The sequence below is a fragment of the Pelodiscus sinensis genome, chromosome 10, assembly GCF_052426305.1.
Source record: "Pelodiscus sinensis isolate ZL-2025 chromosome 10, ASM5242630v1, whole genome shotgun sequence".
Lineage (NCBI taxonomy): Eukaryota > Metazoa > Chordata > Testudines > Trionychidae > Pelodiscus > Pelodiscus sinensis.
In genome coordinates, this window is record NC_143061.1 from 44696990 (window position 1) to 44718880 (window position 21891).

The 21891-nt window shown below is 56.2% G+C and overlaps 1 long non-coding RNA gene and 5 other non-coding genes across 6 annotated transcripts in view; 5 read left to right on the forward strand and 1 right to left on the reverse strand.

Moving 5' to 3' along the window:
* The window catches only part of LOC142830750 (uncharacterized), a 93882-nt gene that overhangs the window by 68964 nt on the left and 3027 nt on the right, over positions 1 to 21891 (reverse strand). The gene's annotated exons all lie outside the window — the stretch shown is intronic.
* On the forward strand, positions 2159 to 2230 carry TRNAP-CGG (transfer RNA proline (anticodon CGG)). The gene has a single exon. It is a non-coding gene; the product is annotated as a tRNA-Pro (tRNA).
* Positions 4528 to 4599, forward strand: TRNAP-CGG (transfer RNA proline (anticodon CGG)). Its single transcript has one exon. It is a non-coding gene; the product is annotated as a tRNA-Pro (tRNA).
* Positions 6897 to 6968, forward strand: TRNAP-CGG (transfer RNA proline (anticodon CGG)). The gene has a single exon. It is a non-coding gene; the product is annotated as a tRNA-Pro (tRNA).
* TRNAP-CGG (transfer RNA proline (anticodon CGG)) lies at positions 9266 to 9337 on the forward strand. The gene has a single exon. It is a non-coding gene; the product is annotated as a tRNA-Pro (tRNA).
* Positions 11635 to 11706, forward strand: TRNAP-CGG (transfer RNA proline (anticodon CGG)). The gene has a single exon. It is a non-coding gene; the product is annotated as a tRNA-Pro (tRNA).

Sequence of the window (21891 nt, forward strand, 5' to 3'; positions counted from 1 at the left end):
CGGCGTTAGACCCTCTCTGACTTCTCCTCTGCGGCCCTTCCCTCCCTCTCGGAGCCTGGAGCTGCCCTCTTGGTGATTCAGCCTTCCGCCTAGCTCGCTCTGCGTTGCCCGCCCCCACGCTTCCCGGTGCTCAGGCCTTCCATTCTCTCTCGCTACCCCAGCGACGCAGCCGGTCTTCCCGCCTGGACCGTGCCACGCCCCGGGAGGTTGGATGGGGGATCCGGGCCCGCCCTCTTGTGACGTCGTTGGAGTGGACTAGGACCGCTGTCGCAACCGCCGGGAGTAATTTGGGCCACATTTGGCAGGACATAGGCTAAGCCAATGGGCTGAGACAAGTCGTAGGCTTCGCTGATTCTCTTTGCACCGCTTGTACGCGTGGATCGTCATTCGTATTGGAAGCTATGAACGTCAGGCGTGTGGTCTATACCTCCAAACCTCCTTTTCGACCGTCAGAACAGTGGCAGTCCCTCCACGTGGTGGAGGTGAGAAACGGGGCCGCGGTGCTTCCTCCCTTTGGTCTCCACTCCAGCCCCTCCCCTCTGGAGCATCTCTGCTAGGAACGGAAGCTTGGAAGGACGGATGACCCGTGCAACGAGCGGCTGTCTTCCAGAGACGTGAGTCAAACCAGCACATTAGTCCGCGTCTGCTACAAGCCTGCCCCGAGAACTTTGTATTCGTTGCTCGCGTCCGAATCCTTTCAGGATTTTAACTCTGGTCCTCTTCTTTGTTTGTTTGTTTTCTTTCGATCTTTCTCTTTGCGGAGAAAGGCCGGCACAATGAGTTTACGGTGACTTTGCTTGTGAGGCTCCACGGCCAGGTGGCAGCAAGGGCGTGGCTTGTTGGTCTAGCAGCATGATTCTTGCTTTGGGAGCAAGAGGTCCCGGGTGCGAATCCCGGACAAGCCCTCCGTCCAGGCTCGGTTCCTTGGCCTTGCTCTTTTCTTCCCAACGGGTCTGCCGTGCGGCAGCTTCCTTAGTGTGGGAATTCAAGGCCGGCTCGAGGCGGCTTGCAGAGGGCAAGCAGGCAGCTACCGCCTCCCCCAGTGGCAGGAGGAGACTCTCAGGCCCGTGGCGCGGGGGCGGAGCGGGCGCCAGCCTGGAGCTGGGCCAGCGGTGCGGAGCAGGTCTGAGGCGGCAGTGCGGGGAGCGGCTGGCCCTGTGGACCCATAGGACCGAATGGGTTGACCTGGTGGCCGGAAATCTTTCCGGCCGCCGTGAGCCCCCCAACTTTGGAACGGAGCGCTGGGGCTCAGGCACCCCGTCACGAGCCACGGGGGACGGCTTAATGGTCCAGGAGTGGCGCAGGTCCAGTGGGCACCCCAGAGAAGAGGAGAGGCCCAAGGGTCGGCCTCCAGACGAGGCTGAGCTGGCGAGGTGCCCGGAGGCGATCTGCCCAGCGGGCAGAGGCAGGCGCTTCCACGCCCCAGGCGGCGGCGGAGCCGCCGGCTCAGCTTGAAAACTGCAGCCGGGGCTCCGGACGCACGCCACCGATCCGGGCGGCTGTCGGGGGCGGGCATCCCGCCCCACGTTGCCGGCGGAGCAGCCAGCTCAGGCCGGAGGGAGAACTCTTGCCGCTTTCTTTCAGTTGTCTTCTAGCCGGTCCTCCCCTGCTTGCGGCAGGCTCCAAGTGTCCCTTCCCTCCCTGGCGGGCGAGGAGGCAGGCCCTGGATTCTACCTCCCAGTAGCCCAGGGCACCGACGCAGCCTGTTACTTAGGGTATTGTGGCGATGTAGGATGGCCACTGAGAAGCCGGGACCCTTCCCTTGGCTGACGGCTCGCTGGGTCCTGGGCCAAAAGTTCTGAGGCCCGAGGGCAAGCAGCGGGGCCAAAGGCAGCCCGTTCTCGTAGAGGCGTGATTCTCCCTTCGCCTGGGAGCCGTCCCGGACAGTGCCCGGCCAAAGAGCTCCTTTGGCGCCGTTCCTTTGTTTATTTTCCTGACTTTAGCCTGCCTTACCCTCCCGCAGCCTGTGGCCCGAGAGTCACGTTAGGCAGTCAATTTGGAGTTTGCTCTGGGAGTGGGATAGACCCAGCATGGAGGCGACCTGGGAAAGATGGAGGGAGGAGCCGTCCTTCTGAAGCTTGTGCTTCCCGCGCGCTGGTCTTTCTGCCAAACCTGTGAGACCTGGCGTGGGCTGGGTGAGGGGGAGCTGCACCGAGCCGGCTTGTTGGTCTAGGGGCATGATTCTCGCTTCGGGTGCGAGAGGTCCCGGGTTCGACTCCCGGACAAGCCCTGCTCCTGATTCCTCTGCGGCCGCGTTTAGCGTTCGGGCGAGCTAATCCTCCTCTTGCCGCGTTGTCTTGCTCACGGCTGCAGGATCCCTCCGCGGGGCAGGCCTGGGGAAGGTACTCGGTCGGACCCAGGCCGCATGCCGGCGTTAGACCCTCTCTGACTTCTCCTCTGCGGCCCTTCCCTCCCTCTCGGAGCCTGGAGCTGCCCTCTTGGTGATTCAGCCTTCCGCCTAGCTCGCTCTGCGTTGCCCGCCCCCACGCTTCCCGGTGCTCAGGCCTTCCATTCTCTCTCGCTACCCCAGCGACGCAGCCGGTCTTCCCGCCTGGACCGTGCCACGCCCCGGGAGGTTGGATGGGGGATCCGGGCCCGCCCTCTTGTGACGTCGTTGGAGTGGACTAGGACCGCTGTCGCAACCGCCGGGAGTAATTTGGGCCACATTTGGCAGGACATAGGCTAAGCCAATGGGCTGAGACAAGTCGTAGGCTTCGCTGATTCTCTTTGCACCGCTTGTACGCGTGGATCGTCATTCGTATTGGAAGCTATGAACGTCAGGCGTGTGGTCTATACCTCCAAACCTCCTTTTCGACCGTCAGAACAGTGGCAGTCCCTCCACGTGGTGGAGGTGAGAAACGGGGCCGCGGTGCTTCCTCCCTTTGGTCTCCACTCCAGCCCCTCCCCTCTGGAGCATCTCTGCTAGGAACGGAAGCTTGGAAGGACGGATGACCCGTGCAACGAGCGGCTGTCTTCCAGAGACGTGAGTCAAACCAGCACATTAGTCCGCGTCTGCTACAAGCCTGCCCCGAGAACTTTGTATTCGTTGCTCGCGTCCGAATCCTTTCAGGATTTTAACTCTGGTCCTCTTCTTTGTTTGTTTGTTTTCTTTCGATCTTTCTCTTTGCGGAGAAAGGCCGGCACAATGAGTTTACGGTGACTTTGCTTGTGAGGCTCCACGGCCAGGTGGCAGCAAGGGCGTGGCTTGTTGGTCTAGCAGCATGATTCTTGCTTTGGGAGCAAGAGGTCCCGGGTGCGAATCCCGGACAAGCCCTCCGTCCAGGCTCGGTTCCTTGGCCTTGCTCTTTTCTTCCCAACGGGTCTGCCGTGCGGCAGCTTCCTTAGTGTGGGAATTCAAGGCCGGCTCGAGGCGGCTTGCAGAGGGCAAGCAGGCAGCTACCGCCTCCCCCAGTGGCAGGAGGAGACTCTCAGGCCCGTGGCGCGGGGGCGGAGCGGGCGCCAGCCTGGAGCTGGGCCAGCGGTGCGGAGCAGGTCTGAGGCGGCAGTGCGGGGAGCGGCTGGCCCTGTGGACCCATAGGACCGAATGGGTTGACCTGGTGGCCGGAAATCTTTCCGGCCGCCGTGAGCCCCCCAACTTTGGAACGGAGCGCTGGGGCTCAGGCACCCCGTCACGAGCCACGGGGGACGGCTTAATGGTCCAGGAGTGGCGCAGGTCCAGTGGGCACCCCAGAGAAGAGGAGAGGCCCAAGGGTCGGCCTCCAGACGAGGCTGAGCTGGCGCGGTGCCCGGAGGCGATCTGCCCAGCGGGCAGAGGCAGGCGCTTCCACGCCCCAGGCGGCGGCGGAGCCGCCGGCTCAGCTTGAAAACTGCAGCCGGGGCTCCGGACGCACGCCACCGATCCGGGCGGCTGTCGGGGGCGGGCATCCCGCCCCACGTTGCCGGCGGAGCAGCCAGCTCAGGCCGGAGGGAGAACTCTTGCCGCTTTCTTTCAGTTGTCTTCTAGCCGGTCCTCCCCTGCTTGCGGCAGGCTCCAAGTGTCCCTTCCCTCCCTGGCGGGCGAGGAGGCAGGCCCTGGATTCTACCTCCCAGTAGCCCAGGGCACCGACGCAGCCTGTTACTTAGGGTATTGTGGCGATGTAGGATGGCCACTGAGAAGCCGGGACCCTTCCCTTGGCTGACGGCTCGCTGGGTCCTGGGCCAAAAGTTCTGAGGCCCGAGGGCAAGCAGCGGGGCCAAAGGCAGCCCGTTCTCGTAGAGGCGTGATTCTCCCTTCGCCTGGGAGCCGTCCCGGACAGTGCCCGGCCAAAGAGCTCCTTTGGCGCCGTTCCTTTGTTTATTTTCCTGACTTTAGCCTGCCTTACCCTCCCGCAGCCTGTGGCCCGAGAGTCACGTTAGGCAGTCAATTTGGAGTTTGCTCTGGGAGTGGGATAGACCCAGCATGGAGGCGACCTGGGAAAGATGGAGGGAGGAGCCGTCCTTCTGAAGCTTGTGCTTCCCGCGCGCTGGTCTTTCTGCCAAACCTGTGAGACCTGGCGTGGGCTGGGTGAGGGGGAGCTGCACCGAGCCGGCTTGTTGGTCTAGGGGCATGATTCTCGCTTCGGGTGCGAGAGGTCCCGGGTTCGACTCCCGGACAAGCCCTGCTCCTGATTCCTCTGCGGCCGCGTTTAGCGTTCGGGCGAGCTAATCCTCCTCTTGCCGCGTTGTCTTGCTCACGGCTGCAGGATCCCTCCGCGGGGCAGGCCTGGGGAAGGTACTCGGTCGGACCCAGGCCGCATGCCGGCGTTAGACCCTCTCTGACTTCTCCTCTGCGGCCCTTCCCTCCCTCTCGGAGCCTGGAGCTGCCCTCTTGGTGATTCAGCCTTCCGCCTAGCTCGCTCTGCGTTGCCCGCCCCCACGCTTCCCGGTGCTCAGGCCTTCCATTCTCTCTCGCTACCCCAGCGACGCAGCCGGTCTTCCCGCCTGGACCGTGCCACGCCCCGGGAGGTTGGATGGGGGATCCGGGCCCGCCCTCTTGTGACGTCGTTGGAGTGGACTAGGACCGCTGTCGCAACCGCCGGGAGTAATTTGGGCCACATTTGGCAGGACATAGGCTAAGCCAATGGGCTGAGACAAGTCGTAGGCTTCGCTGATTCTCTTTGCACCGCTTGTACGCGTGGATCGTCATTCGTATTGGAAGCTATGAACGTCAGGCGTGTGGTCTATACCTCCAAACCTCCTTTTCGACCGTCAGAACAGTGGCAGTCCCTCCACGTGGTGGAGGTGAGAAACGGGGCCGCGGTGCTTCCTCCCTTTGGTCTCCACTCCAGCCCCTCCCCTCTGGAGCATCTCTGCTAGGAACGGAAGCTTGGAAGGACGGATGACCCGTGCAACGAGCGGCTGTCTTCCAGAGACGTGAGTCAAACCAGCACATTAGTCCGCGTCTGCTACAAGCCTGCCCCGAGAACTTTGTATTCGTTGCTCGCGTCCGAATCCTTTCAGGATTTTAACTCTGGTCCTCTTCTTTGTTTGTTTGTTTTCTTTCGATCTTTCTCTTTGCGGAGAAAGGCCGGCACAATGAGTTTACGGTGACTTTGCTTGTGAGGCTCCACGGCCAGGTGGCAGCAAGGGCGTGGCTTGTTGGTCTAGCAGCATGATTCTTGCTTTGGGAGCAAGAGGTCCCGGGTGCGAATCCCGGACAAGCCCTCCGTCCAGGCTCGGTTCCTTGGCCTTGCTCTTTTCTTCCCAACGGGTCTGCCGTGCGGCAGCTTCCTTAGTGTGGGAATTCAAGGCCGGCTCGAGGCGGCTTGCAGAGGGCAAGCAGGCAGCTACCGCCTCCCCCAGTGGCAGGAGGAGACTCTCAGGCCCGTGGCGCGGGGGCGGAGCGGGCGCCAGCCTGGAGCTGGGCCAGCGGTGCGGAGCAGGTCTGAGGCGGCAGTGCGGGGAGCGGCTGGCCCTGTGGACCCATAGGACCGAATGGGTTGACCTGGTGGCCGGAAATCTTTCCGGCCGCCGTGAGCCCCCCAACTTTGGAACGGAGCGCTGGGGCTCAGGCACCCCGTCACGAGCCACGGGGGACGGCTTAATGGTCCAGGAGTGGCGCAGGTCCAGTGGGCACCCCAGAGAAGAGGAGAGGCCCAAGGGTCGGCCTCCAGACGAGGCTGAGCTGGCGAGGTGCCCGGAGGCGATCTGCCCAGCGGGCAGAGGCAGGCGCTTCCACGCCCCAGGCGGCGGCGGAGCCGCCGGCTCAGCTTGAAAACTGCAGCCGGGGCTCCGGACGCACGCCACCGATCCGGGCGGCTGTCGGGGGCGGGCATCCCGCCCCACGTTGCCGGCGGAGCAGCCAGCTCAGGCCGGAGGGAGAACTCTTGCCGCTTTCTTTCAGTTGTCTTCTAGCCGGTCCTCCCCTGCTTGCGGCAGGCTCCAAGTGTCCCTTCCCTCCCTGGCGGGCGAGGAGGCAGGCCCTGGATTCTACCTCCCAGTAGCCCAGGGCACCGACGCAGCCTGTTACTTAGGGTATTGTGGCGATGTAGGATGGCCACTGAGAAGCCGGGACCCTTCCCTTGGCTGACGGCTCGCTGGGTCCTGGGCCAAAAGTTCTGAGGCCCGAGGGCAAGCAGCGGGGCCAAAGGCAGCCCGTTCTCGTAGAGGCGTGATTCTCCCTTCGCCTGGGAGCCGTCCCGGACAGTGCCCGGCCAAAGAGCTCCTTTGGCGCCGTTCCTTTGTTTATTTTCCTGACTTTAGCCTGCCTTACCCTCCCGCAGCCTGTGGCCCGAGAGTCACGTTAGGCAGTCAATTTGGAGTTTGCTCTGGGAGTGGGATAGACCCAGCATGGAGGCGACCTGGGAAAGATGGAGGGAGGAGCCGTCCTTCTGAAGCTTGTGCTTCCCGCGCGCTGGTCTTTCTGCCAAACCTGTGAGACCTGGCGTGGGCTGGGTGAGGGGGAGCTGCACCGAGCCGGCTTGTTGGTCTAGGGGCATGATTCTCGCTTCGGGTGCGAGAGGTCCCGGGTTCGACTCCCGGACAAGCCCTGCTCCTGATTCCTCTGCGGCCGCGTTTAGCGTTCGGGCGAGCTAATCCTCCTCTTGCCGCGTTGTCTTGCTCACGGCTGCAGGATCCCTCCGCGGGGCAGGCCTGGGGAAGGTACTCGGTCGGACCCAGGCCGCATGCCGGCGTTAGACCCTCTCTGACTTCTCCTCTGCGGCCCTTCCCTCCCTCTCGGAGCCTGGAGCTGCCCTCTTGGTGATTCAGCCTTCCGCCTAGCTCGCTCTGCGTTGCCCGCCCCCACGCTTCCCGGTGCTCAGGCCTTCCATTCTCTCTCGCTACCCCAGCGACGCAGCCGGTCTTCCCGCCTGGACCGTGCCACGCCCCGGGAGGTTGGATGGGGGATCCGGGCCCGCCCTCTTGTGACGTCGTTGGAGTGGACTAGGACCGCTGTCGCAACCGCCGGGAGTAATTTGGGCCACATTTGGCAGGACATAGGCTAAGCCAATGGGCTGAGACAAGTCGTAGGCTTCGCTGATTCTCTTTGCACCGCTTGTACGCGTGGATCGTCATTCGTATTGGAAGCTATGAACGTCAGGCGTGTGGTCTATACCTCCAAACCTCCTTTTCGACCGTCAGAACAGTGGCAGTCCCTCCACGTGGTGGAGGTGAGAAACGGGGCCGCGGTGCTTCCTCCCTTTGGTCTCCACTCCAGCCCCTCCCCTCTGGAGCATCTCTGCTAGGAACGGAAGCTTGGAAGGACGGATGACCCGTGCAACGAGCGGCTGTCTTCCAGAGACGTGAGTCAAACCAGCACATTAGTCCGCGTCTGCTACAAGCCTGCCCCGAGAACTTTGTATTCGTTGCTCGCGTCCGAATCCTTTCAGGATTTTAACTCTGGTCCTCTTCTTTGTTTGTTTGTTTTCTTTCGATCTTTCTCTTTGCGGAGAAAGGCCGGCACAATGAGTTTACGGTGACTTTGCTTGTGAGGCTCCACGGCCAGGTGGCAGCAAGGGCGTGGCTTGTTGGTCTAGCAGCATGATTCTTGCTTTGGGAGCAAGAGGTCCCGGGTGCGAATCCCGGACAAGCCCTCCGTCCAGGCTCGGTTCCTTGGCCTTGCTCTTTTCTTCCCAACGGGTCTGCCGTGCGGCAGCTTCCTTAGTGTGGGAATTCAAGGCCGGCTCGAGGCGGCTTGCAGAGGGCAAGCAGGCAGCTACCGCCTCCCCCAGTGGCAGGAGGAGACTCTCAGGCCCGTGGCGCGGGGGCGGAGCGGGCGCCAGCCTGGAGCTGGGCCAGCGGTGCGGAGCAGGTCTGAGGCGGCAGTGCGGGGAGCGGCTGGCCCTGTGGACCCATAGGACCGAATGGGTTGACCTGGTGGCCGGAAATCTTTCCGGCCGCCGTGAGCCCCCCAACTTTGGAACGGAGCGCTGGGGCTCAGGCACCCCGTCACGAGCCACGGGGGACGGCTTAATGGTCCAGGAGTGGCGCAGGTCCAGTGGGCACCCCAGAGAAGAGGAGAGGCCCAAGGGTCGGCCTCCAGACGAGGCTGAGCTGGCGCGGTGCCCGGAGGCGATCTGCCCAGCGGGCAGAGGCAGGCGCTTCCACGCCCCAGGCGGCGGCGGAGCCGCCGGCTCAGCTTGAAAACTGCAGCCGGGGCTCCGGACGCACGCCACCGATCCGGGCGGCTGTCGGGGGCGGGCATCCCGCCCCACGTTGCCGGCGGAGCAGCCAGCTCAGGCCGGAGGGAGAACTCTTGCCGCTTTCTTTCAGTTGTCTTCTAGCCGGTCCTCCCCTGCTTGCGGCAGGCTCCAAGTGTCCCTTCCCTCCCTGGCGGGCGAGGAGGCAGGCCCTGGATTCTACCTCCCAGTAGCCCAGGGCACCGACGCAGCCTGTTACTTAGGGTATTGTGGCGATGTAGGATGGCCACTGAGAAGCCGGGACCCTTCCCTTGGCTGACGGCTCGCTGGGTCCTGGGCCAAAAGTTCTGAGGCCCGAGGGCAAGCAGCGGGGCCAAAGGCAGCCCGTTCTCGTAGAGGCGTGATTCTCCCTTCGCCTGGGAGCCGTCCCGGACAGTGCCCGGCCAAAGAGCTCCTTTGGCGCCGTTCCTTTGTTTATTTTCCTGACTTTAGCCTGCCTTACCCTCCCGCAGCCTGTGGCCCGAGAGTCACGTTAGGCAGTCAATTTGGAGTTTGCTCTGGGAGTGGGATAGACCCAGCATGGAGGCGACCTGGGAAAGATGGAGGGAGGAGCCGTCCTTCTGAAGCTTGTGCTTCCCGCGCGCTGGTCTTTCTGCCAAACCTGTGAGACCTGGCGTGGGCTGGGTGAGGGGGAGCTGCACCGAGCCGGCTTGTTGGTCTAGGGGCATGATTCTCGCTTCGGGTGCGAGAGGTCCCGGGTTCGACTCCCGGACAAGCCCTGCTCCTGATTCCTCTGCGGCCGCGTTTAGCGTTCGGGCGAGCTAATCCTCCTCTTGCCGCGTTGTCTTGCTCACGGCTGCAGGATCCCTCCGCGGGGCAGGCCTGGGGAAGGTACTCGGTCGGACCCAGGCCGCATGCCGGCGTTAGACCCTCTCTGACTTCTCCTCTGCGGCCCTTCCCTCCCTCTCGGAGCCTGGAGCTGCCCTCTTGGTGATTCAGCCTTCCGCCTAGCTCGCTCTGCGTTGCCCGCCCCCACGCTTCCCGGTGCTCAGGCCTTCCATTCTCTCTCGCTACCCCAGCGACGCAGCCGGTCTTCCCGCCTGGACCGTGCCACGCCCCGGGAGGTTGGATGGGGGATCCGGGCCCGCCCTCTTGTGACGTCGTTGGAGTGGACTAGGACCGCTGTCGCAACCGCCGGGAGTAATTTGGGCCACATTTGGCAGGACATAGGCTAAGCCAATGGGCTGAGACAAGTCGTAGGCTTCGCTGATTCTCTTTGCACCGCTTGTACGCGTGGATCGTCATTCGTATTGGAAGCTATGAACGTCAGGCGTGTGGTCTATACCTCCAAACCTCCTTTTCGACCGTCAGAACAGTGGCAGTCCCTCCACGTGGTGGAGGTGAGAAACGGGGCCGCGGTGCTTCCTCCCTTTGGTCTCCACTCCAGCCCCTCCCCTCTGGAGCATCTCTGCTAGGAACGGAAGCTTGGAAGGACGGATGACCCGTGCAACGAGCGGCTGTCTTCCAGAGACGTGAGTCAAACCAGCACATTAGTCCGCGTCTGCTACAAGCCTGCCCCGAGAACTTTGTATTCGTTGCTCGCGTCCGAATCCTTTCAGGATTTTAACTCTGGTCCTCTTCTTTGTTTGTTTGTTTTCTTTCGATCTTTCTCTTTGCGGAGAAAGGCCGGCACAATGAGTTTACGGTGACTTTGCTTGTGAGGCTCCACGGCCAGGTGGCAGCAAGGGCGTGGCTTGTTGGTCTAGCAGCATGATTCTTGCTTTGGGAGCAAGAGGTCCCGCGTGCGAATCCCGGACAAGCCCTCCGTCCAGGCTCGGTTCCTTGGCCTTGCTCTTTTCTTCCCAACGGGTCTGCCGTGCGGCAGCTTCCTTAGTGTGGGAATTCAAGGCCGGCTCGAGGCGGCTTGCAGAGGGCAAGCAGGCAGCTACCGCCTCCCCCAGTGGCAGGAGGAGACTCTCAGGCCCGTGGCGCGGGGGCGGAGCGGGCGCCAGCCTGGAGCTGGGCCAGCGGTGCGGAGCAGGTCTGAGGCGGCAGTGCGGGGAGCGGCTGGCCCTGTGGACCCATAGGACCGAATGGGTTGACCTGGTGGCCGGAAATCTTTCCGGCCGCCGTGAGCCCCCCAACTTTGGAACGGAGCGCTGGGGCTCAGGCACCCCGTCACGAGCCACGGGGGACGGCTTAATGGTCCAGGAGTGGCGCAGGTCCAGTGGGCACCCCAGAGAAGAGGAGAGGCCCAAGGGTCGGCCTCCAGACGAGGCTGAGCTGGCGCGGTGCCCGGAGGCGATCTGCCCAGCGGGCAGAGGCAGGCGCTTCCACGCCCCAGGCGGCGGCGGAGCCGCCGGCTCAGCTTGAAAACTGCAGCCGGGGCTCCGGACGCACGCCACCGATCCGGGCGGCTGTCGGGGGCGGGCATCCCGCCCCACGTTGCCGGCGGAGCAGCCAGCTCAGGCCGGAGGGAGAACTCTTGCCGCTTTCTTTCAGTTGTCTTCTAGCCGGTCCTCCCCTGCTTGCGGCAGGCTCCAAGTGTCCCTTCCCTCCCTGGCGGGCGAGGAGGCAGGCCCTGGATTCTACCTCCCAGTAGCCCAGGGCACCGACGCAGCCTGTTACTTAGGGTATTGTGGCGATGTAGGATGGCCACTGAGAAGCCGGGACCCTTCCCTTGGCTGACGGCTCGCTGGGTCCTGGGCCAAAAGTTCTGAGGCCCGAGGGCAAGCAGCGGGGCCAAAGGCAGCCCGTTCTCGTAGAGGCGTGATTCTCCCTTCGCCTGGGAGCCGTCCCGGACAGTGCCCGGCCAAAGAGCTCCTTTGGCGCCGTTCCTTTGTTTATTTTCCTGACTTTAGCCTGCCTTACCCTCCCGCAGCCTGTGGCCCGAGAGTCACGTTAGGCAGTCAATTTGGAGTTTGCTCTGGGAGTGGGATAGACCCAGCATGGAGGCGACCTGGGAAAGATGGAGGGAGGAGCCGTCCTTCTGAAGCTTGTGCTTCCCGCGCGCTGGTCTTTCTGCCAAACCTGTGAGACCTGGCGTGGGCTGGGTGAGGGGGAGCTGCACCGAGCCGGCTTGTTGGTCTAGGGGCATGATTCTCGCTTCGGGTGCGAGAGGTCCCGGGTTCGACTCCCGGACAAGCCCTGCTCCTGATTCCTCTGCGGCCGCGTTTAGCGTTCGGGCGAGCTAATCCTCCTCTTGCCGCGTTGTCTTGCTCACGGCTGCAGGATCCCTCCGCGGGGCAGGCCTGGGGAAGGTACTCGGTCGGACCCAGGCCGCATGCCGGCGTTAGACCCTCTCTGACTTCTCCTCTGCGGCCCTTCCCTCCCTCTCGGAGCCTGGAGCTGCCCTCTTGGTGATTCAGCCTTCCGCCTAGCTCGCTCTGCGTTGCCCGCCCCCACGCTTCCCGGTGCTCAGGCCTTCCATTCTCTCTCGCTACCCCAGCGACGCAGCCGGTCTTCCCGCCTGGACCGTGCCACGCCCCGGGAGGTTGGATGGGGGATCCGGGCCCGCCCTCTTGTGACGTCGTTGGAGTGGACTAGGACCGCTGTCGCAACCGCCGGGAGTAATTTGGGCCACATTTGGCAGGACATAGGCTAAGCCAATGGGCTGAGACAAGTCGTAGGCTTCGCTGATTCTCTTTGCACCGCTTGTTCGCGTGGATCGTCATTCGTATTGGAAGCTATGAACGTCAGGCGTGTGGTCTATACCTCCAAACCTCCTTTTCGACCGTCAGAACAGTGGCAGTCCCTCCACGTGGTGGAGGTGAGAAACGGGGCCGCGGTGCTTCCTCCCTTTGGTCTCCACTCCAGCCCCTCCCCTCTGGAGCATCTCTGCTAGGAACGGAAGCTTGGAAGGACGGATGACCCGTGCAACGAGCGGCTGTCTTCCAGAGACGTGAGTCAAACCAGCACATTAGTCCGCGTCTGCTACAAGCCTGCCCCGAGAACTTTGTATTCGTTGCTCGCGTCCGAATCCTTTCAGGATTTTAACTCTGGTCCTCTTCTTTGTTTGTTTGTTTTCTTTCGATCTTTCTCTTTGCGGAGAAAGGCTGGCACAATGAGTTTACGGTGACTTTGCTTGTGAGGCTCCACGGCCAGGTGGCAGCAAGGGCGTGGCTTGTTGGTCTAGCAGCATGATTCTTGCTTTGGGAGCAAGAGGTCCCGGGTGCGAATCCCGGACAAGCCCTCCGTCCAGGCTCGGTTCCGTGGCCTTGCTCTTTTCTTCCCAACGGGTCTGCCGTGCGGCAGCTTCCTTAGTGTGGGAATTCAAGGCCGGCTCGAGGCGGCTTGCAGAGGGCAAGCAGGCAGCTACCGCCTCCCCCAGTGGCAGGAGGAGACTCTCAGGCCCGTGGCGCGGGGGGGGAGCGGGCGCCAGCCTGGAGCTGGGCCAGCGGTGCGGAGCAGGTCTGAGGGGGCAGTGCGGGGAGCGGCTGGCCCTGTGGACCCATAGGACCGAATGGGTTGACCTGGTGGCCGGAAATCTTTCCGGCCGCTGTGAGCCCCCCAACTTTGGAACGGAGCGCTGGGGCTCAGGCACCCCGTCACGAGCCACGGGGAACGGCTTAATGGTCCAGGAGTGGCGCAGGTCCAGTGGGCACCCCAGAGAAGAGGAGAGGCCCAAGGGTCGGCCTCCAGACGAGGCTGAGCTGGGGAGGTGCCCGGAGGCGATCTGCCCAGCGGGCAGAGGCAGGCGCTTCCACGCCCCAGGCCACAGTTTGCTCTGGGATTGGGATAGACGCAGCATGGAGGCGACCTGGGAAAGATGGAGGGAGGAGCCGTCCTTCTGAAGCTTTTGCTTCCTGCGCGCTTGTCTTTCTGCCAAACCTGTGAGACCTGGCGTGGGGTGGAGGGGGGCCGCACCGGGCCGGCTTGTTGGTGTAGGAGCTGAGAAACGGGGCCGCGGTCCTTCCTCCATTTGGTCTCCACTCCAGCCCCTCCCCTCTGGAGTATCTCTGGAGGAAGAGTTGCAGTGTATTTAAGAGATTAGTATGATTGCTCAGAGGTCTAGTACGTAGAGGGAAAAAAGCCTGCTGAGAGTATGTGGTTAAGTTTAGAGGCAGGAACTAGGGAGGTGATCTTGTGCTTGGTGTGTGTTTTAGACCACCAGATCAGTTGGATGACGTAGATGAGGTTTTCTTCAGACCTCTAAGAGAAGATTTCAGATCACAGGCCCCGGTTGTCATGAGAGATTATTATCATCCCAACATATGTTGGGAGACAAATACAGCAGGACACAGTCAATCCAGGAAGTTTTTGGAGAATTATAGGGATAACGTCTTGGTATAAGTGCTGAAGAAACCAACCAGGGGCCATGCTTCCTGAGAACTGTCTGTCCGGAATGGGGGTCGGGTCCCTTTAAGCACAGCCCTCGGCTAGCCTGAGACAGCAGCTCCACGCTCTAAGTCCTCATCTGATGCCCTGCCGGCACTGCTTCCGGCCAGCCTTAACCACGGTTCAGGGTCCACTTACTTTGGACATGCTAGTTTAAATTAGCAAAACGCTAATTCGAACTAGTTTTTAGTTCTAGATGCGTTAGTTCGAATTAGCGCTGTAGTGTAGACATACCCTAAGAGATTGGGGGGGGGGGGGCAATAGAAAGAGGTGTCGCTGCTTCGCTCCGGGAGCTGTGCTGCGAACCCCTGGTTTTGCCCGTTACATTTCCCAGCTGTGTCCACACGCATCCCCAGGGGGACCCGTGCCACTTTCACCCCTCCCCCAGGGTGCTCCAACATTTCTGTGCGTGCTATGGGGTGGGGACACGAGGGTTTGGTGGGGAGAGGGAAAGGAGATGGAGTGGTCAATGGCAGTTAGGCCTGGGCTTGCGTGAGCGGTGGGACTCTTGGGCTGGCTTCGGGCAATGATAGTGACTCCCACTGCGCGGTGCCTGGAAAGGGCTGGGATCCTGCACCAGGGCTGGCTCCAGTCAGGCCCCCATCATCTGCGCTGTGAGCTTCCCCTGGCTGGCAGGCAGCAAGGGGCAGCAAGATCGCGCGCTCCACCTGCAGGCCACAGGCTCCACTGCCCCGCCCATTGCTTTGGGTGGTAAGGCTGGCCGGAATGCCGCCCCTGGAAATGTGCTGCCCCAAGCATGTACTTGGTTTGCTGGTGCCTAGAGCCGTCCCTGTGTCTACCTCATTCACCTGATCCGGTGGTCTATAGCAGACACCAACCACAACATCAGCTCTGTTGCTTCCACCTCTAAACTTAACCCATAGACTCTGAACAGTCTTTTCTCCCTCTAAATACTGGAGCTCCAAGCAATCATACTGCTTTCTTACATACAATGCAGCTCCTCTTCCTTTACTCCCCCGCCTGTTCTTCCTGAACCGTTTATACCTTTCCATGACAGTGCTCCAGTCATGCAAGTCATCCAACCAAGTCTCCGTTATTCCAATCAAATCATAGTTCTTCGATTGGGCCAGGGTTTCTAATTCTTCCTGTTTGTTTCCCATGCTTCTCGCATTTGTGTACAAACACCGTAAATAACCAGTTGATTGCCCTGCCTTCTCCATCCGAATCAGGGGTCCTCCTTTGTTGTTCATTCCTCCTTGTGATTCTTCCCAGTGTCCGACTTCCTCACTTACCTCAGGGCTTTGGTCACAGTCCCCCAATGAACCTAGTTTAAAGCCCTCCTCGCTAGGTTTGCAAGCCTGCCTGTGAAAATGCTCTTTCCACTCTTGGTTAGGTGGATCCCATCTCTTGCTAACAATCCTTGTGCCCGGAACAGAGTCCTATGGTTGAAGAAACCAAAGCCCTCTCTCCGACACCACCTGTGCAACCATGCATTTACTTCCTCAATTTGACGATCCCTACCTGGACCTTTACCTTCAATCAGAAGGATGGATGAGAACACCACTTGCGCTTCAAATTCCTTGATCCTTCTTCCCAACACTACATAATCTGCTGTGACCCACTCCAGGTCATTCTTGGCCATCTCGTTAGTTCCTACATGGAGAAGCAGGAAGGGGTAGCGAGCCGAAGTTTAATCACTTTCGGAAGACTCTCAGTTACATTCTGAATGTGAGCTCCTGGTAAGCAGCACACTTCTCGAGTTTTGACGATGACTGTCTTAGTCTCAGAAATACATTATGAAAAACTCTGTTTAACATGATCAACGTTGCTGCAGAATCAAGGAATTCTGAAGTCGACTTTCTGCAAAATGTGAGTCCATTGTGATGCAGAGCAGACAGGACCTTGGTAGCACGGCATCCTTTCACTCTATCAACAAGTTTTCCACACTGGCTAAGAATGTATTAAAAATCTTTACAGTACTGTCATAAAAATCCAATTTAACGAAACACAGTAAAGTTTTTTAGATACAAAATCTGAACTATATTAAATGGGGACTGGATAAAAGTCCTTTGGATTCTAAGTATTTCATTTTCTTTCAAGTCTAAACTTCCTTTTACAAGACAGTTTTAAAACATGCAAGTTTTGTGATTACCTTTATGTTTCATTTGCAGTAGCATTATATTAAATTAACAAATACAATTCCAAGAGCTGATATTATATCAATCAACAATAATGTCAAACCAGAAAAATAGTTTGAAATGACACCAAAATATATGGTACAATGTGTATACAGAATCAGTTATATTAATTTCAGCTCAATTTAGAACATAAAGAAATAAATTACACATACAAAGGATAAGATAGAATGGAAAATAATTTTTACCAGCCTTTTGAGGTGGTACTATAAACAATGGAGGATTGGAAAAGGAAAAAGTATTATAAATTGCTTGATGGGGTCTTTAATAAAATAGAGAATAAAAAGAAATGAAGCAAACAATAACACTCCATTCTCTTCTTTGACAAAAACCTGGTTTAATCCTTCATGAAGACTAAGAGAAAGTGAGAAATTTTTATTTATGTGCCTTTCAGTTTTTGTATTTTATCTTCCAGATATATCTTCTGCCCAGACAAGTTAAAAAAGTTTTGTGGTTATTATTTAAGCTCTTTTAAGATGTGTTTTTCACCCATAGCTTTCAGATAAAGCTTTGTGGCTTGCCCTGTTTATACCTATGCTCATTAATCTTTTGCAACATCAGAGATATACTGGCCACTGTAGCTTTCTTTACTTTGTTTTGTTGAAGCATTTTAGTCCTCTGATTTCCCCACTTATGGTTGCATCAATAACAATAGATCAGTTAATGTTTCTCTTTAATCCTAAGGGCAATCAGACAAATGGATGATATTCATTAATAGAAAGTTAACAATATCTTGTTCACTTATCTCTATAGCATTATTTCTATGTAATGTTTCAAACAGTAACCATAACACTTACACTAACAATAAAATCATATGTATTGATAGCCATATTGTTCATGCTGACAACCCTGTCACTAACACTGCTAAGGAGGGCAGAGATTAATAAACATTTCTCTCATTTCCCCTCACCCCCATCTGTTCCCTGAAGGTTTTTTTTCAGACCAGAGATACAAATTGGGAAGGGCCAGATGCCAAGAACTGAAAGATTGTGCTAATGAGTGCTGCTGCTGTTTTGGCAGGTCCCACAAATACAAAGCCTAATTCTATAGCCTTTATGGATGCTTCACTGCAGCTGAAGTTCATGAAAGTGTTGCATGTTAAGGGCTTCAGGTAATGCCAAGTTTCAGACAAAGCTGGCAATCATGCCATCCACAGGGAATGATTAATCAACAACTTTTACTTAAAATTCCACACCTTACTTTCACTTCCTTGGCAAAGACATCTTAATGCTCCCAATTACATATTACTTAGGACATACATAGTATCATCTGGTCTGCTCCTGCCGTCACTGAAGTCAGTGTCAAAACTTACACTGGGTCAAATCCTACTCGGAGGCTACTTCTATACTATGGCTACGTCTAGACTGGCATGATTTTCCGCAAATGCTTTTAACAGAAAAGTTTTCCGTTAAAAGCATTTGCGGAAAAGAGCGTCTAGATTGGCACGGACACTTTTCCGCAAAAGCACTATTTGCAGAAAAGCGTCCGTGCCAATCTAGAAGCGCTTTTGCGCAAAATAGCCCCGATCGCCATTTTTGCGATTGGGGCTTTTTTGCGCAAAACAAATCTCAGCTGTCTACACTTCTGCCCGAACGGGAGCAGCATAGTATTTCTGTAAGAAGCACTGATTTCAGACAGTAGGAAGTCAGTGTTCTTGCGGAAATTCAAGTGGCCAGTGTAGATAGCTGACAAGTTTTTCTGCAAAAGCAGCTGCTTTTGCGGAAAAACTTGCCAGTCTAGACACAGCCTATGAGATAAGGTCAAATCTATTACGATCAATGTCAGGTCACCCAAATTTGCAACATTGAAGGTCTGTGTCCTCACAGTGGGGAAGAATTCAATGTACACCCAAGTAGCACGCCCTATTAGGGAAACTGCTGTCGACTTGGAGAGTGATGCATTGTTGGTAGCTATCCCATAGTGCCTGAGCTGCTTTGCATTCTAGGTTATAGTTCCAGTGCACGCTGGAACCAAAACTGTGCAGCTGGTGATTATGGGTTCATGTTGTCAGCATCCCATAATGCACTCGTCTAGTCCCTCTTCCCTTGCTTGAGATCAACGGGAAACAGTCTTTTTGTCTTTTTTGCTCTGATTTCCTGCACAGATGCCATAGCAGCATGAGCATGCATCAAACCATTGTGATGTTGATGTGTATTTTGATGCGCCTAATGGTTCAGTATATGGAGAGGGTACGCATGTCACTCTGCCAAGAAGAGGACAAGGACAAATCTCAGGATGACGTGGACTCGCTGTTCATGCAAGCCCTTGTGCTAATGTAAGCACAGCTGCCAGTCAATCCTGTGGACAAAGTGGAATGCCAGTTCTGGTGCTGTGAGAGAAGCACAGACTAGTGGGACCACATTGTGGTGCAGCTATGGGACGATCAGCAGTGGCTGCAAAACTTCAGAATGTGTAAGGCTGCTTTCTTGGAACTTTGCAAATGGCTTTCTCCTGCGCTGAAGTGCAAGAATACCAGAATGAGACCTGCTCTGACCATGGAGACATGTGCGGCACTAGCCCTGTGAAAGCTTGCAATGTCAGATGGCTACCGGTCAGTGTGGAGTAGGGAAATCTACTGTGGGGGCTGTCATTATACAAGTAGCCTAGTCAATCAATGTCATTCTGCTATGGAGGGTTGTGACTCTGGGAAATGTGGATACCAGAGTAGATAGCTTTGCTGTAATGGGGTCCCCTAACTGTAGCACACATCCTCATCTTGACCCCTGCCCATCTTGCCAAGGAGTACCTAAACTACAAGGTGCTTCAGCTGCTGGTGGATCCCAAGAGCCATTTCACTGCCATCAGTGTGGGATGGTTGGGAAAGGTGCATGACATAGAATCATAGAATACTAGGACTGGAAGGGATCTCGAGAGGTCATCAAGTCCAGTCCTCTGCCCCCATGGCAGGACCAAATACTGTCTAGACCATCCCTGATAGACATTGATCTAACCTATTCTTAAATATCTCCAGAGATGGAGATTCCACATCCTCCCTGGGCAATTTATTCCAGTGTTTGACTACCCTGACAGTTAGGAACTTTTTCCTAATGTCCAAACTAAACCTCCCTTGCTGCAGTTTAAGCCCATTGCTTCTTGTTCTATCCTGAGAGGCCAAGATGAACAAGTTTTCTCCCTCCTCCTTATGACACCCTTTTAGATACCTGAAAATGGCTCTTCCGAAAGATGCATGCTGGAACTTTTCCCCCAGACCAGAAAATCAGAATAAGAGAGGTGGAAATGCCTATTGTGATAATTGGTGACCCAGCCTACTCCTTGCTCCTATGGCTTATGAAGCTTTATGTGGGGAGCCTGGACCTTCTAGGACACTACCTAGATTGTAAGAAAGATGATTAAAACTACCATTAGAGTAGGAAACTGCATGTACCAAGTTCCTTAGAATATCAAGCATTGCTGGTGTGTTTTGTTTTGCTTAGTACCTTACTTTGATCTCTCTGTTTTCACTTACAACCACTTAAATCCTACTTCTTATACTTAATAAAAACACTTTTATTTATTATCAAACTCAGTGTAAATAATTGTTACTGGCGGAGGAGGGGAGCAACAGCTGTGCATCTCTCTCTTTCATTGATAAAGAGGGTAAACACCTTATGAACTTGCTCTGTAAAAACTTTTATGTAGAGTAAGATGGATTTATCTGGGGGTTTTGATCTCATTGGATCTGTGCACCTGGGTGCTGTGTCAAGTCCCTGTGATTGAGCCTTCCCAGAGCTGAGCTGTTCTGTTCTCTGTGTCTATATTGCTTAGCTCTGTGCCTTTTCTGGGGGAGATCAGACTTTTTGGCTCAGCCGGACAGGGTGGTTTAGTGCCCCAGAAGGCAGGTAGGTGGCTCAGTGGTATGATCAGCCCATCGAGTAACAGTCTCAAGGGTATTTCTATGACGCAACCTATGTCACCATGCCAAAACTCCAGATGGTGGGAATCCTCATAGCAACCTTCTACATCTAAGGATATTGTGCCTATAAAGTCAACCAGGAGTCATTCTCAAAGACCTCTAAGCAAAGGGCCATGAGTTCCCACAGTGAGCCCCAAATGAACCAAAATGTTCTCATCAGGCCCCAGTCATGAGCAGCTTCAGTCTCTTCGGTAACCTCATGCCATGCATCCCCATTTTTGAGTGCTAAGAAAATCAGTGAGCAAAAGGACATAGTCTCCAGTCGCTCCTCTTGTACACCCTTCCATACTCATTTCCAGTACAGACCTCATCTTTACCACCCCTTTGACCAGTGTTCACTCTAAGCTGTGAGGCAGCACAGCTTCGCAGGTGATTAATCAGCCCCACCCAGTCAGTCAGCTCCATGCAAGGAGCCCTGAGCCTCTGGCTGGGCAGGGCTGATTAATCCACCTGTGAAGCTGTGCTGCTTAGTGGGAACACTGCCTTTGACCCCCAGCTTCCTTGCTATGGCCAGCCGTGGTACCTGACAAGGCTGTTCCCCACTCTGGCACTCTTTGCACAGAAGGCAGGGACCTGCAAGAGACTTCCTTGCCATTAAAGGCTTATCTTAAAACTTCCCAAAGTTACACATTCTCTAGCCTTGGATTTGTATTGCTGCCAACACCCAAATGCAAAACCCCATTGAGAACATAGGAAGGTGCAGTGGGAATGCCTTCTTGTGAGATACACTCAAGCTCTCCTGCTGGACAGATGAGAACTGTAATTTCTTTTAGTAGTTTGGCTTTGCAGTCTTAGGCAGTGCAAACAGAACCTCCCACCTTAGGACATAGGAATCAGATCATTGTCTTAAATGGGTGATTTTTATTATCAACAAAAACTGCATTTAACGCCAATGACCTAAAAAACCCAGGAGGGACTCTTATGAATTGTGTATGAATGAAATGTAAATACTGCAGTGATCCTGATCCTGTGTATTAGGAAGGAAAGGAGGTGAATCAACCCCTTCCTGCAGAGAGAGACGTAAGAGGAACCAGTGCTCCATTCCCTTTTCTCCGCATTCATATACACAAAAAGAGCTGTCCAACTGTGACAGGGGAACTCTGGGCACAAATTCTCAACATCCAGGAAATGCTAGTGCTGCTGATGAGGGAATCTGTGGAGCAGCTAGAGCTGCTGCTAAACTTTCTACCTGGACTCTGATGCACCCCAATGACTCTTGCTACATTTCAAGGCATTGGTTTCTCTGACCTTTTGGAGCATCCCAAGAGAGGTAGGAGATTGCCTTTTTCTCCATACCCATGCCCCATTCAGTCTACCCCAAGGAAAGGCAGAGAGTAAAAAAGGTTAAATGGACTAATAGCAAGTGGTTGTCTTCCTATGGTTCTTCAAATGGATAGCCCTATTATAAGTAGCAGAGGAGTTCAGGGAAGAGTTTTGCCCCTTTCAGAGGTAATCTTTGAAGGAACTTAAAGTGCTGGTAGTTCATTCAGATGGGTAAAATGCTCAGGTCAGAAGAGTGAAAATAGGTGGGGAGTGTGAGAGACCCACTGCTACTACTGCACTGAGTCAGGTCCCCCTGGTGATCCCTGAAGCTGGATCCTTGTGGGGACAGAATGCTATGGGGGTGGGGGGAGGAGAGGAGGGCAAGACAATGGCAGGAAGAGGTGGGGCCTGAGGAACAGACAGCCCCCGGGGCCTGCAGACTACTGAGTGAGATTGTGCAATTGCTATGGTCACTGATGGCTTGTGGGCTGGGAGTTTGAGATGCTGCATTTTAAGCCTAAGCATCCTATCTTTCAACAGTAGTCAATGCCAGGTGCTTCAGAATGAACAGGGAAATTACTGAGTGATTCATTCCCAGGTTCTGGCAGTGAAAGTCACCTAGATGAATCCCTGACCATCTTGACTAATAGCCATTGGATATCCT